Below are 12,485 nucleotides of genomic sequence, written 5' to 3' on the forward strand. Positions count from 1 at the left end.
TAAAATTTTTATATTAAAAATTCTGTAAGTACAATAAACATGTAACATTAATAGAAATAATCCAAAAATGTTAAACATCAAATACATTAAAAACTAAACACATTTAAATCCAAACATATTAAACACTAAAGATATTAAAATCCAAACATATTAAAAGGCATATATATTTTATAAATTTTTATTTTTTTATTTAATTAATATATGGTCGGGTCTACGGGTTAGTTCGGGTTCCGTACCCCAAAACTGTTACCCGAACCAATTGTTAGAGAGAGTCACTGGTTTGGTTCGGATTAGACCCGATTACCCGTTGATTCCAGAACCAATTTAATTGGTTCGGTTTGAGTTCGAATGGGAAATCGGGTATCCGCGACCCGTACTCACAGCTATTAATTGGACTTGGTTATAAAAATGCTTGTATGTGTAACATCACTGTAAGTTAAAAATCAGTTATGAAATTAGTTATTATTAAAGAATATATATTGAATTAAAATATAAAAATATTAGTTAAAAATGAGTTAAATAACACATGTATTTGTACAGATACATATATATTTATACATAAATATATAATAATTAATTTTTATGTGCACACAGTATTTTTTAGGATTGAGTGCTCTTTTGGTTTTCAAGGTTTATACCTAAAATAAAAAGGTTTAATTATTCTGTTGGTCTTTATAATTTTATCACATTTATAATTAGGTCCCTATATTTTTTTCTTTGGTTTAATTATTCTGTGAGTCTCTATAGTTTTACCGAATTTGTAATTAGATCCTTGTACTTTTTTTCTTTTCAATTGAATCCCTATACCATATCAGATTTTGTAACTAAGTCCTTACTGTAACAAAAACGTTGAAATTAACCAAATATTCTGTTAAATTATACAGAATATTCAGTCAAGTGTTAGGCATATTCATTTTGTTTAATGAAATATTCCGTTAATTCTAACATTTTTGTCATAGTAAGGACTTAATTACAAAATCTGATATGTTGCAGGGACCTGATTGAAAAGAAAAAAGTATAGGGACCTAATTGAAAATTCGGTGAAATTATAGGGACCGACATAATAATTAAACCTTTTTCTTTTAACTAGGTTTCTATACTGCTTTTAATTTTATAATTACATCATTCCTAGTGTAAAAAATATTAGAGTTAACTAAATATTTCTTCGCAAATTGAAGGTATTTATAATTAAAAACCTAATTAAATTTTTTACCGCATGTATTTTGAGCGAAATATTTTTTTAATTTTAACATTTTTAACATAAAAATGACCTAATTATAAAATTAAAAGTAGTATAAGGACCCAATTGAAAAGAATAAAAAATATAAGGATCTAATTAAAAATTTGGTAAGACTAGAAGGACTAACAAAGTAATTAAACCAAATAAAAAATGTCCCTAATAATTTTTTTAAATCATCCTTAATGTTATAATTATTTTTAGAATATATACATATTTTGGTCCCAAAAGAATTCCAAATCAGATACATTAGTCTACAACTAAAATTAATTAACCTGTTAGTCTCCAACTTTTTTTTCAATAAATTAGATTGATTCCCAATGCACTTTACTCTGTCAACTCTTAATGGAGTCGTCCAACATAGTACGTTAAATGGATGACTCATCCATTAAGTAACACTGCGTAAGTGAACAAATAAATCTCTAAAATAAAAAATTCATATAATAACACAATTTGTCATATTGCTTCCCAAAAACATTAATTATCAGACAAATTGGTCCTTAAAAAAATCATTATTAGGTAAATTGGCCCCAAAATATTCATAATAATAGTCACAACAACTACTTAATCATGTATCAACTATTCTTTTAACATTGTAAAGAGTAATACTTCAAATAGGTCTCCAAAAATTCACGATCAGACAGATTTATCTCCAACAAAATTTAACTAAGATTTTGATCCTGACTTTCTTAGTTATACACCAGATACGTCTCCAGCTCAGTTTGACCCGATTAAGATTAACGATGACGTCTTACGTGGAGATTAACGTGCTGACGTATCTAGTTAAGTGCGACATGTCACGCGCCGGACAATTTGGTCCCTATCTAACGTGGACAAAATGACATCGTATTGGATGAGAAGAGAATGACATCGTTTTGTAGAGGACAATTTCGTCATCAATATGGATGCTAGAGTAGTGAAATAGCACCGTTTTAAATGGGAGACCGATTCGATGAATAAGTCTTCTCATATTCAATATTGTCATGAAATTACTCCATATCCCATTAGTTCTACTAGGTTTTATAGAGAAACCCTTCCATATCTCCATCAATATTGCCCGTACTCATTGCTCTGCTTTGCTGTGAAAGTGGTCGTGACGGTGGTCGTGACGGCAGTTGGTTCCAAAATCTAGTTTCAATTCGCTATTGATCATGGTTAGTCGAAAGTCTTTTTTACTTGAACTTTTTTGAATTTCTAATTTTGTGTGCATGCATTGTTATGGATAGTAGTAGTGATTAGTGATAGTGGTTAAAATAGGAAAATTATAATTTTTTTAAGAGGATTGTACTTCTTTATTTAGTTAGAATCCCTTTATACATTCATTTTGTGAATAAACAAATAAGAGGTTGTTCTAGTGTTGACATCTAGATTATTTGTTGGCATTTAGATGTCCGAAGATGTGGTCCCTATGTTTTATCATGGTGGAAGCTTTGTTCGAGATAACAAGGGTGTCTTGGTGTACATTAATGGAAATGTGAAAAGATTTTTCCTAATGGACGTTGACCTCATTGGTTTCTTTGACTTGAAGAAAATTTTTCTGGACTTGGAATACCATGACTACAATGCAATATACTGGTATGATCCTACCTCTGCAACCCTAGAATCTGGTCTACACCCTATTCATAGGGATAAAAAAATCATAGCCTTGCAGAAGAATAAGATACAGAATAAGAATACAGATGAGTTTTATATATATTTTGACCATCCAGTATTGGAAGGGGTGGAGGAGGTATTATTTGATAATAATGAGGATGTTGAGGAGGTAGTTATTGAAGATGATGGGTTGGACAATGAAGTAGATATTGAAAGTAGTCAAGTAATAATGATGGGTACAAATCTACGGAAGACAAGCCATATAATTCCCCACCTTCAGGTTATGGTTTTTCTTATTCAAGTAAGGATGAGGAGTGTGCTAGAAAAAAAGGTGGACAAAAAGGGAGAAAAGGCGATCAGGGAAAGAAAAAAACTACGACGAAGACTACAAAGCCAAATGTCAATGGCGACAGTGGCAGAGATGCCAAGACTAAGACTCAAAATAAATGGGTAGGGAAGAAAGTAGGATATGTTGTAAGTAGTGGAAGTGGGCTTCATATGAGTAAGAAGAGTGATGTTGGGCCAAGTGAAGTTAGGTCTAATAAAGATGAACCAAGGTCAAATGATAGTAATGGGCCCAATGAAAGCACTGGAATTGGTACTAAAAGACCTTCAACTTTTGAAGAGGAGATTAGTGTGGAGCTAAGGGATAAATCAGACATAGATTTTGAGTATGAATCAGAGGCCTTTTTGACTCCTCCAAACTCAAGTGATGATGGGGGTGATAGATTTGATTGGCCTCAGTATGATCCTAATGTAGAATTTGAAAAAGTTCAATTTCAGTTGAAGATGGAATTTGAGACTTTGGAACAGTTCAAAAATGCCCTAAAGGATTATACTATAGCTGAGGCAGAAGAATATTTTATATTAAGAATGATAAGAGGAGGGTGAGAGCAGCATGTGTGCATGATGATTTTCTGGCTGGAAAGGAGAAACAAAAGGAGAAGGTCAAAGAAAGACTGAGAGCTAAGGCAGAATCTAAGGCAAAAGAGGATGCATCAAATGGAGGTGAGACTGATAATGCTTCTGAAGTTGTTGGTAATAGTAGTGTGGTGCCTACTGATACAAATGTTGCTGAAGATGATAATACAACTAATAACATTGCAGCTGAGGAAAAATCTGTTGAGGCTAATTCTAGTGAAACTAACCCTGCTCAGGTGGCTGGTGTTGTTGTAATTGATGCAATTCAGGGTGATCCTAATCAAAAGACTGGTAATACAGGATCTGAGACAATGGGTGATAAAGAACATGAGAAGAATAATTATCCTTGGGTTATCTACTGTGCAAGGAACTCAAGGTCTGGTGGTTACTATATTAAGACTTTTAATCTCGTGCACACTTGTGGAAGAGAGTTCAAAAGCAATATGGCAGATCAAAATTGGGTTGCAGACAAGTTGTCAAAAAGACTTCTAAGTTAGCTAAGACTAACCAATGCAGAAGCATGAGATCATATCAAAATTGATTACAATGTGATCATTAGTGACAAAATGTTGTATAGGGGTTTGAAGATGGCAAGAGAGAAGTATGTTGGTAATAAGAAGTCTTAACATAGAAAGTTACGAGACTATTTGCAAGAACTATACAAAAGCAATCCTAGTTCAACTGTCCTTTTATCAGTGGAGCCTATTCCCCAATCACCTCCACTTTTTGACAAGTTGTATGTTTGCTTAGATGCTTGTAAACAAGAATTTAAAACTGGCTGTCAACCATCGATAGGATTAGATGGATGCTTTTTGAAGGAGTTTTACGAAAGACAACTGCTGTTAGCAGTAGCACAAGATGACAACAATAACTTTTATGTGATTGCATACGTAGTAGTTGATAGTGAGACTAAAGCTAGATGGAAATGGTTTATAGAATCGTTACAAAATGACTTAGGCAGTGCTACAGTTGAAGGGTGGAACTTCATTAGTGATCAGCAAAAGGTATCAAGTATTGGATTTTTAATCTAGTTAATTTCTTTTACTTTTTTATCTCTTTAGTTTAGTTATAACATTGAGCAATATTGTATAGAGTCTGTTGTTGGCTCTGAAAGAAGTTATGCCAAACACGCATCATGAAAAACGTGTAAGACATATTTGAAAGATTTCATTGATAAGTATAAGAGCAAGCAGTTGAAGAATGTTGTTTGGACTTGTGCTAAGAGCAGTACGTATGCAGTGTTCAAGAAGAACATGAATAGACTAAAGAGGGTCAATGAGGATGCATGGGCTTACCTAGTCAAATTTAAGGTACAATATCATATGAAGAAAGTGGGGGTGCATCTAGGAAACAACACATGTACTTGTAACATGTGGCAACTTATAGGTACAATTTTTAGTTTTTGTCCCCATTTAGTGTTGAGTAGAATTTACTGATATATGTTCCTGATAAATTGATTATAATTCAAGTATGCTTGTTGTGCTAGGCATCCCTTGTGTGCATGTAATGGCTGCATTAGCAAAGTGAGGAAATAGACTAGAGGAGTATGTGCATCAATGGCTAAAGATGGATGCATTCAAGGCTACCTATGCTCATTCCATAAGCCTTGTCAACAGTGAGGAGTATTGGGAGAAATTTGGCTAAGTAAGTTCTATAGCCCCCAAGATTAAAAGGCCAATCGGTCGTTCTATTAAACGAAGGAGACCTGACCCAGTGGAAGATGGACCTGATGGAACAAAGGTCAAAAAGATATTCAAAGTAACCTATGACAAGTGTTGGGGGCTGGATCAGGCACAATGCCAAAACTTGCAAGGGAGCACCTAAGCAGGCTCATCTTCAAAAGGCAAAGGAAAGGCAAAGCAATCTCAGACACAAGATGAGATGCCAGTTTCTCATTCAGTACCCTCATTTCAGGTATTAAAAATTGCATTTGTCATATTCTGCTTTATTTTTTGTTACAAATTCTTTAGTAATACATGGACAATTGACCATATTCGTAGGGACCTATATGCATAATAAATATGCTTCTATGAAGACCTAATTGCCTGATAAAGTATTTTTAGGGGTCTATCTAATTGATAAATGGTTACATTACCCTAAATTCTACTTATAATATTGTTTTGTGATTTTAAAAACATAGGTTAATGTTTCTGGACCTGGTAGTATGCAAAATGTTAAGCCTCCCTCTCATGAGAGTCAACTTAAAAATTCTCCTTCTCATGTCACACAAAATGTTCTAAGCAATTCCATGGTATGCTAATTGTAAATGACTTAGTGTGTATGTTGAAACTTGCATAAAATAGACTCATAATAATTTGATTACAATTTTATATTTCTATCAGGTAAAATAGACTCAACAACCTTTCAGACGTTAGACAGTAATCAGGCCCAAGGCTCAAGGAAGTGTTAGTACCGAGACAATGACAGCTGTAACTAGTGGCACAACATCTAGATTGTTCAAATTCGTTCCAACTCCAAGATTGAACCTGTCTAAGAAGAAATGATACTTTTAAGAATTAGTATAAAACTTATTATGAAGGGGATAAGACCATGTTTTATTATTTTGAAGGAAACAAACAATTTTAATGCTTTTTGTCTTTCTAATTTAGATTAGTGTATGTTGAAGGAAACGGACATTCATTTGTTTAGTTTGGTTTATATTGTTGCGAAACTTAGCTACTTGTGTGGTTACAATGTTTTGATTCTCAGTTATGTTAGCATTTTGATATATGGTATTGAAATAACATATCTAGTTTGGATAAACAATGTGTTTTCATACTATTTCACCACCATTGATTTCATGTATATCCATTTAATTATAATGAGTAATTGTAATACAATAGTTTGTTAATCAACATACATTACTGCTTACCTAAATAGCCACCACATAGATACAAAACACAATCATAACTAGCAATGCACCTATTATTACACCCCTAAACAAACCAAAAATACTATGCTTCTTCACAAATCGGCTATCTTCATTCTTCTTCAACGATAGTTTCTCCAATTAATTCACTCTCTCCTCCAAGCCACCGTTCAAACTTACAACACATTCTTCACCTGCACAAGTATCGACATAAGCTAATCTACTCCCTTTGACTACACCATCCATCACATATCCAAAAATCTTATCAAACCATATAAAAAAAAAATCACAACAACCTTGCTTTTTCTACAATCAGAATAACAAAATGACAATTATATATACAGTCCCACAACAATTATCACAACTTTGGAGTATCATGAAGTGAAGATAGCTAAAGAACAACCTATTAGGGTTCTCTGGTGTGCAAGACCTGCATATTACAGCATATGTCCTGCACTTGCACTTAGGATGTTCTCCTTTTCTCAATCACCCCCTCACAAAGCCAATCGTCGCACCGTCAATAGTGAAGTCATCACTAATAGTTTTCCGATCTCGTCTTTGACTTGCAACTGACGTGGTGCCTCCACTCGCCATCACCTACTACGAATTTCTCACCACACGAAGATGCAAGGGGTTGAAGATGATAACCTAACTTTAAATTAGTTCCCTAATTAAAACGGCGCTGTTTCGCTACTCTGGCCTCCATATTGGGGACAAAATTATCCTTTACAAAATGACGTCGTTCTCTTCTCATCCAATTCGACATCGTTTTGTCCATGTTGGATAGGAACCAAACTATCCTATGCGTGACACGTCGCACTTAACCGAACGCATCAGCACGTCAACCTCCACGTAGGACGTCACCATTAGTCTTAACCGGATCAAACTGAGCTAGGGACGTATCTGGATTCTAGTGTATAACTAAGAATGTTAAGGTCAAAATCATAGTTATATTTTGTTGGGAATAAATCTATCCGATCATGAATTCTTTGGGTACCTATTTAAGGTATTACTCCATTAAAATAAATAATCTTTTGATTATTTTATACTATTAAAGAGACCACCCATCCTGTATTCATGCATACTCTTTCAACATTTTTTCCTAATCACATTCCACACTAATTACCTAGTAGCCATACCCATTATTGCTACATACAACAATATGAGTAAAAAACTCACCACCACCACTTCATCACTCATATCTCCACCCTCATAAGGACTTACCATGTCCTCCATTTTCTTTGTTATGGAACGCTTAAACCAGTCTGTTGAGTTAAGAAATTAACTAAATTAATTAGTGATGACAAACATTATTTTTGGTAAATAAATAATTAGTATAGATTAATTATAAATTGCATATTACTAATTATTTATTATGTGTTGTAGGCCATAATTCAATTCAAGCAGCCCAATTGGAATAAAATAAAACAACAAAGCTGAGGGCTAGTAATTCAAGCGAAGCCCAAAAGAAACAAAGCCAAAGAAATCAAAACGGGTTGCTTAATGGAAATCCAATCCAAGCCCGTATCCATCCCACAAAGCGTCTCTTGTAAGATTGAAGTCTTCACTCGTTCAATGTGCAACGTTCCTCTCCTCTCTGACCAAGTCAAATCAGAACTTCAGAAAAGTAAGAAATAGAAAGAGAGAGAGCTTCTTCACCAAGCTAGTCACCAAAAAAGCAAGAAAGAGAAGGATTAAGCTTGAAACACAGAAATCTAATCAGAAAATCCAAACCAAATCAAGCTTAGGTTATAGGTAAATCATTTCCTCATACATGCAACTCGGTTCTATCTCTTCTTCCCAACTCTCTGCTCTATCCGGAATGGGAAACAAAGGAAAGATGGTTTCTGTTCTTCTCTGCTGTGTATCCACGGTCTTAAACTTAACTTGGGGACCAAGTTGGTTTTCAAGGGCTCAGATCAAGTTGACCATTGGAAGATTTCTATGGTTGCTGTATTATGGCTTTCGGTCAAGGTGAGAAAGTCAGAAGAAAAGTTTCTACTCTAGGATTAAGGAGAAAAAGTGAATCTGTGGGTTGGCGAAGCTCAAGGCTCAAGGTGTTGACCTTGGAAGAAGAACCCAGCAACATGCAAGGAGATAAAAGAAGAATTTCTGCTCATTCAGAGGCAAGGAGAGAAAACCAGAGTTTGAGAATAGTGTTCTAAAAAGAAGTTCCTCTACTTGGATAATGCTTTCTTTCAAAGAAGCATTCGGCCAATACTGAAGAACTGTATCTGAGGTTTGCGAATCTGGTTTTGCACATAGCAAAGAGGCTGCTGATGAAGTCAATCTCCTTCATGTTTTACAGATTGTGATGTACTTTTCTATGTTTATCTTTCTGTAATTTCTTGTGAGAAAAGGCATTGTGAGAAAGCTCAAGTAAAAGCTATGAGTGGAAAAAGGCTGAGTGATACACTTGAGAAAAAAGCCTAGAGTTATTTTCTGATTTCTTTAGGTTGGTTAAGTGTCTTGTATCTTGTACTTGTAAGGTATCCCTTTCTTAGTTGGGTTAGCACTAAGATGAATAGTTAGGTATTAGCATAGCCAATGTCAAGTTAGGTTAGAACTTGAGTGTGAAAGGATTGGGTCAATCTTGTGAAATTGGTGTATGTAATACTATTAACTATAGTGAAAATTCTTCCATAGTTGTGGAGGAGACTGGATGTAAGTTGCATAGCACAAGGCAACCGAACCAGGATACATGCTGGTGTTAGCTTTTCTCTTCTCTTCTGAGTTTTGTTTTCTGATATTCATGAGACAAAAATAAATTGTCTCATAAATTTCCGCTGCTGAGTTCAAACAGAACTGGAATTGAAAGTTAGTTTTAAAAGGGTAATAACAGCAACTTAAAAGGAAGGCGTAGATTCAACCCCCTTCTCTATGCCTACCAATACCTTCACAGTCGACGATCACTTGCAAGTAGGTTCTATTTGTGTCTCAATCATCACCACTCAAGGTTGGCATTATTCTTGTGTTTTCTTTTAGAATGATTATAGTATGATTAATCATTGTTGCTATTTTTTTCATTTATACGAGCTTTTTCCATTGTTGTTGGGTATGGATATTAAGCAACTAGTGTCGACTGTGATTAGGAAAAAATGTTAAAACAATATGCATCCATATAAAACGAGTGGTCTCTTTAACAGTATAAAATAATCAAAAGTTTATTTTTAGTGTTAAAAAATAGTTTATACATGATTAGGTAGGTAATGTGACTATCATTATGAATCTCTTTGGGGACTAATTTGTTTGATAATGAATTTTTTGGGAACTAATTTTCTTGATAATTAATATCTTTGAGGACCAATATGATTGAAACTATATTACTAAGGATCAGATCTATTTGTCTACTTGCACGCGTGCCATTTAACTGCTTAGTCATTCACTTAGCATGCCTGTCTGATGACTCTGTTAGGAGTTGACAGAGTAAAGTTCTTTGGGGACGAATCTAACTTACAGAGCAAAAAATTGGAGACTAACGGGTTAATTAATTTTAGTTAGGAATTAATTTGTCTAATTTAGAATTCTTTAGATGACTAAAATGAATCTATACTCTTATTTTTAAATGATATTTTTTACCCAAACATTAACTTTTAGACCAAATTGCTCCTGATAAAAATAAAATAAAAAACTCTCTTACCGACCCTTAAACCACCCATATCATCGTCTGCTATCTAACGTCACCACCACCATAATCTCTCTCTCTCTCTCTCTCTCTCTCTCTCTCTCTCTCTCTCTCTCTCTCTCTCTCTCTCTCTCCGCTATCCTACCCATTATTTCCAACCCCTCTCACCTGAACCCCATCACCTAATACACTCCAACCTATAACCCTTTCCATCCACCCCAACCCTAACTCTAAATAGAAAAAGATGGGTTAGGTACGATTTTGGCCTCTAAGATTTAGCCTGAAAATCAAAATCATTCTCAATATTTTTTTTGCATTTGAATAAGGTTCAATTTGGTTTTAAAATCATATTTTCTTAATTTTTGAACAAAAATGCCTTCATTTTTTCCAATTTTTTTTAGTTTTTCAATCCCTCATCTTTCCCACTCTCATCTAACCACACCTACTCACACACTCAGAAAAAGCAAAAGAAAAAAAGAGAAAAAAATTCGAGCCAGAGAAAGTGTTGTCAGCGAGAGAGGAAACTGTAGGTAAAGCAAAATTTGAAATGAGTGGTTGTTAAAGCACCGAAAGAATGCAACAAACACAAAATCCCACATTCACACTCATACTAACAAATGGAATGGTCGTATCCTCAAATTTAAAGCCTTTATTGTCTCCATATTTGTTTATGAGAGAGTGAGAGAGAGAGAGAGAGAGAGAGAGAGAGAGAGAGAGAGAGAGAGAGAGAGAGAGAGAGAGAGAGAGAGAGAGCAATGATAGTGAGCAAGGGCGAAAGATACGGTGATAGTGGAAGGGGGAGGAGAGCAGTGGAACAAGATGAAGAGGAACAGAACCAAGTGTCTGTAATGACGGTTCTTGTGGCAGCGCTTAGGAAATCAACAGCGGCTTGCACCTCATCGGACAACTTCTTTTCTTCTTCCTTCCCATGTCTTCTTCAATATCTCTTCCCTCTGTCTTATTTCTCTTCCTTTCTTTTGTATTTTCTGAGTATATGAGCAGGTGATGTATGTGTGGGGCTAGATGAAAGTGAAGATGAAGGTATTTTTGTCCGAAAATTAAGGGAAGGATGATTATAAAATTAAATTAAATCTTAGAGATGAATTTGAACGAAAAAATCTTAAAGATAGTTTTGATTTTCAACCTAAACCTTAAAGACCAAAATCGTACTTAAACGAACAAAGATTGATGGCAATATTGAGATTTTATGATGCATGAACCAGAAAAGTGAATATTTTGAGTGAGAGGAGTCAAAGAATAAAGAGAGCAAACTGATTTTCATTGATTGTGAGTCACTAAATTATTATAGTTACAAGAGATATAATTACATGTGCACAAGGTATTATCTAACAGAAATCCTAATTGAATGGTAATAGAAAGCCATGAATCATTTCCAAAATGAAATTGTAATTAATTTCAATAAAATTTTGTTTTAATTTTCTTCTACCCTTATTAGGCTAGGAGCAGTAGCTCCACGAAAACATCCCACCGAAGAAGGCTCAACAAAGATACAGTAATTTGGCACTAATGGCAATGACGAATAAGGTCCACAAGTGACAATGAAAGCAACAATAGAGGTGGTTGAGATTGGGATGAACAAGATTTATTTGTGCCTCTGCTTCTGCTATGGTTGAAGAAGGAGGATTGAAAGTAGTGAAATTGTAGCAACGGTGGCTTGCAGAGGAGGTAGTGGTGGCAAAGATTAGGAGAATTGGGTGTAGATAGGGGGTAAATGAAAATGAGACATGAGAGAATAATGTTGATGGAGAAGAGAATGAGATGAAAAAATGATAATAGAGGTGTGATTCATGTAAAAATGTTATATGATCATTCAATTAAATTCATATTTTTAATTAATATATTTAAAAATTAGTTAGTTTTACTAATCTAATAATACTACATTGGATATTTGTGAAAAACTCATTTACATTATTCAATACATTAAAATTCAATTCTTAAATTAACTCTTAATAATTTTGTATATAACTAATCAGTTTATAACAAAAACTTAATTAATAAATTACTCTATAAAATATTAGATAAATTACTTTCTAGAACTTAAAGTTTATAACAATATTTGGTATTCACGGATTTAGAACAGTTCCAAGGTTTTAATAGATTTTAGATCAATTTAAGAGTTCATAAGATATACATAGTAATATATATTAGTTTGGATCAAAATGCTTACATCTAATTCTCAAGAAAATATGAGAATTCTGCTAATAAAATAAGTGTATAAA

General features: G+C 34.0%; 1 long non-coding RNA gene across 1 annotated transcript; it reads left to right on the forward strand.

Annotated features, from left to right (window-relative positions):
- Positions 1-10,277: 10,277 nt before the first annotated feature.
- On the forward strand, positions 10,278-12,102 carry LOC112773103 (uncharacterized). Its single transcript, XR_003187786.3, has 2 exons — positions 10,278-11,286; positions 11,702-12,102. It is a non-coding gene; the product is annotated as an uncharacterized lncRNA (long non-coding RNA).
- The last annotated feature ends 383 nt before the right edge of the window (positions 12,103-12,485 follow it).

Source organism: Arachis hypogaea, chromosome 18 (assembly GCF_003086295.3).
Source record: "Arachis hypogaea cultivar Tifrunner chromosome 18, arahy.Tifrunner.gnm2.J5K5, whole genome shotgun sequence".
Taxonomy (NCBI): Eukaryota; Viridiplantae; Streptophyta; class Magnoliopsida; order Fabales; family Fabaceae; genus Arachis; species Arachis hypogaea.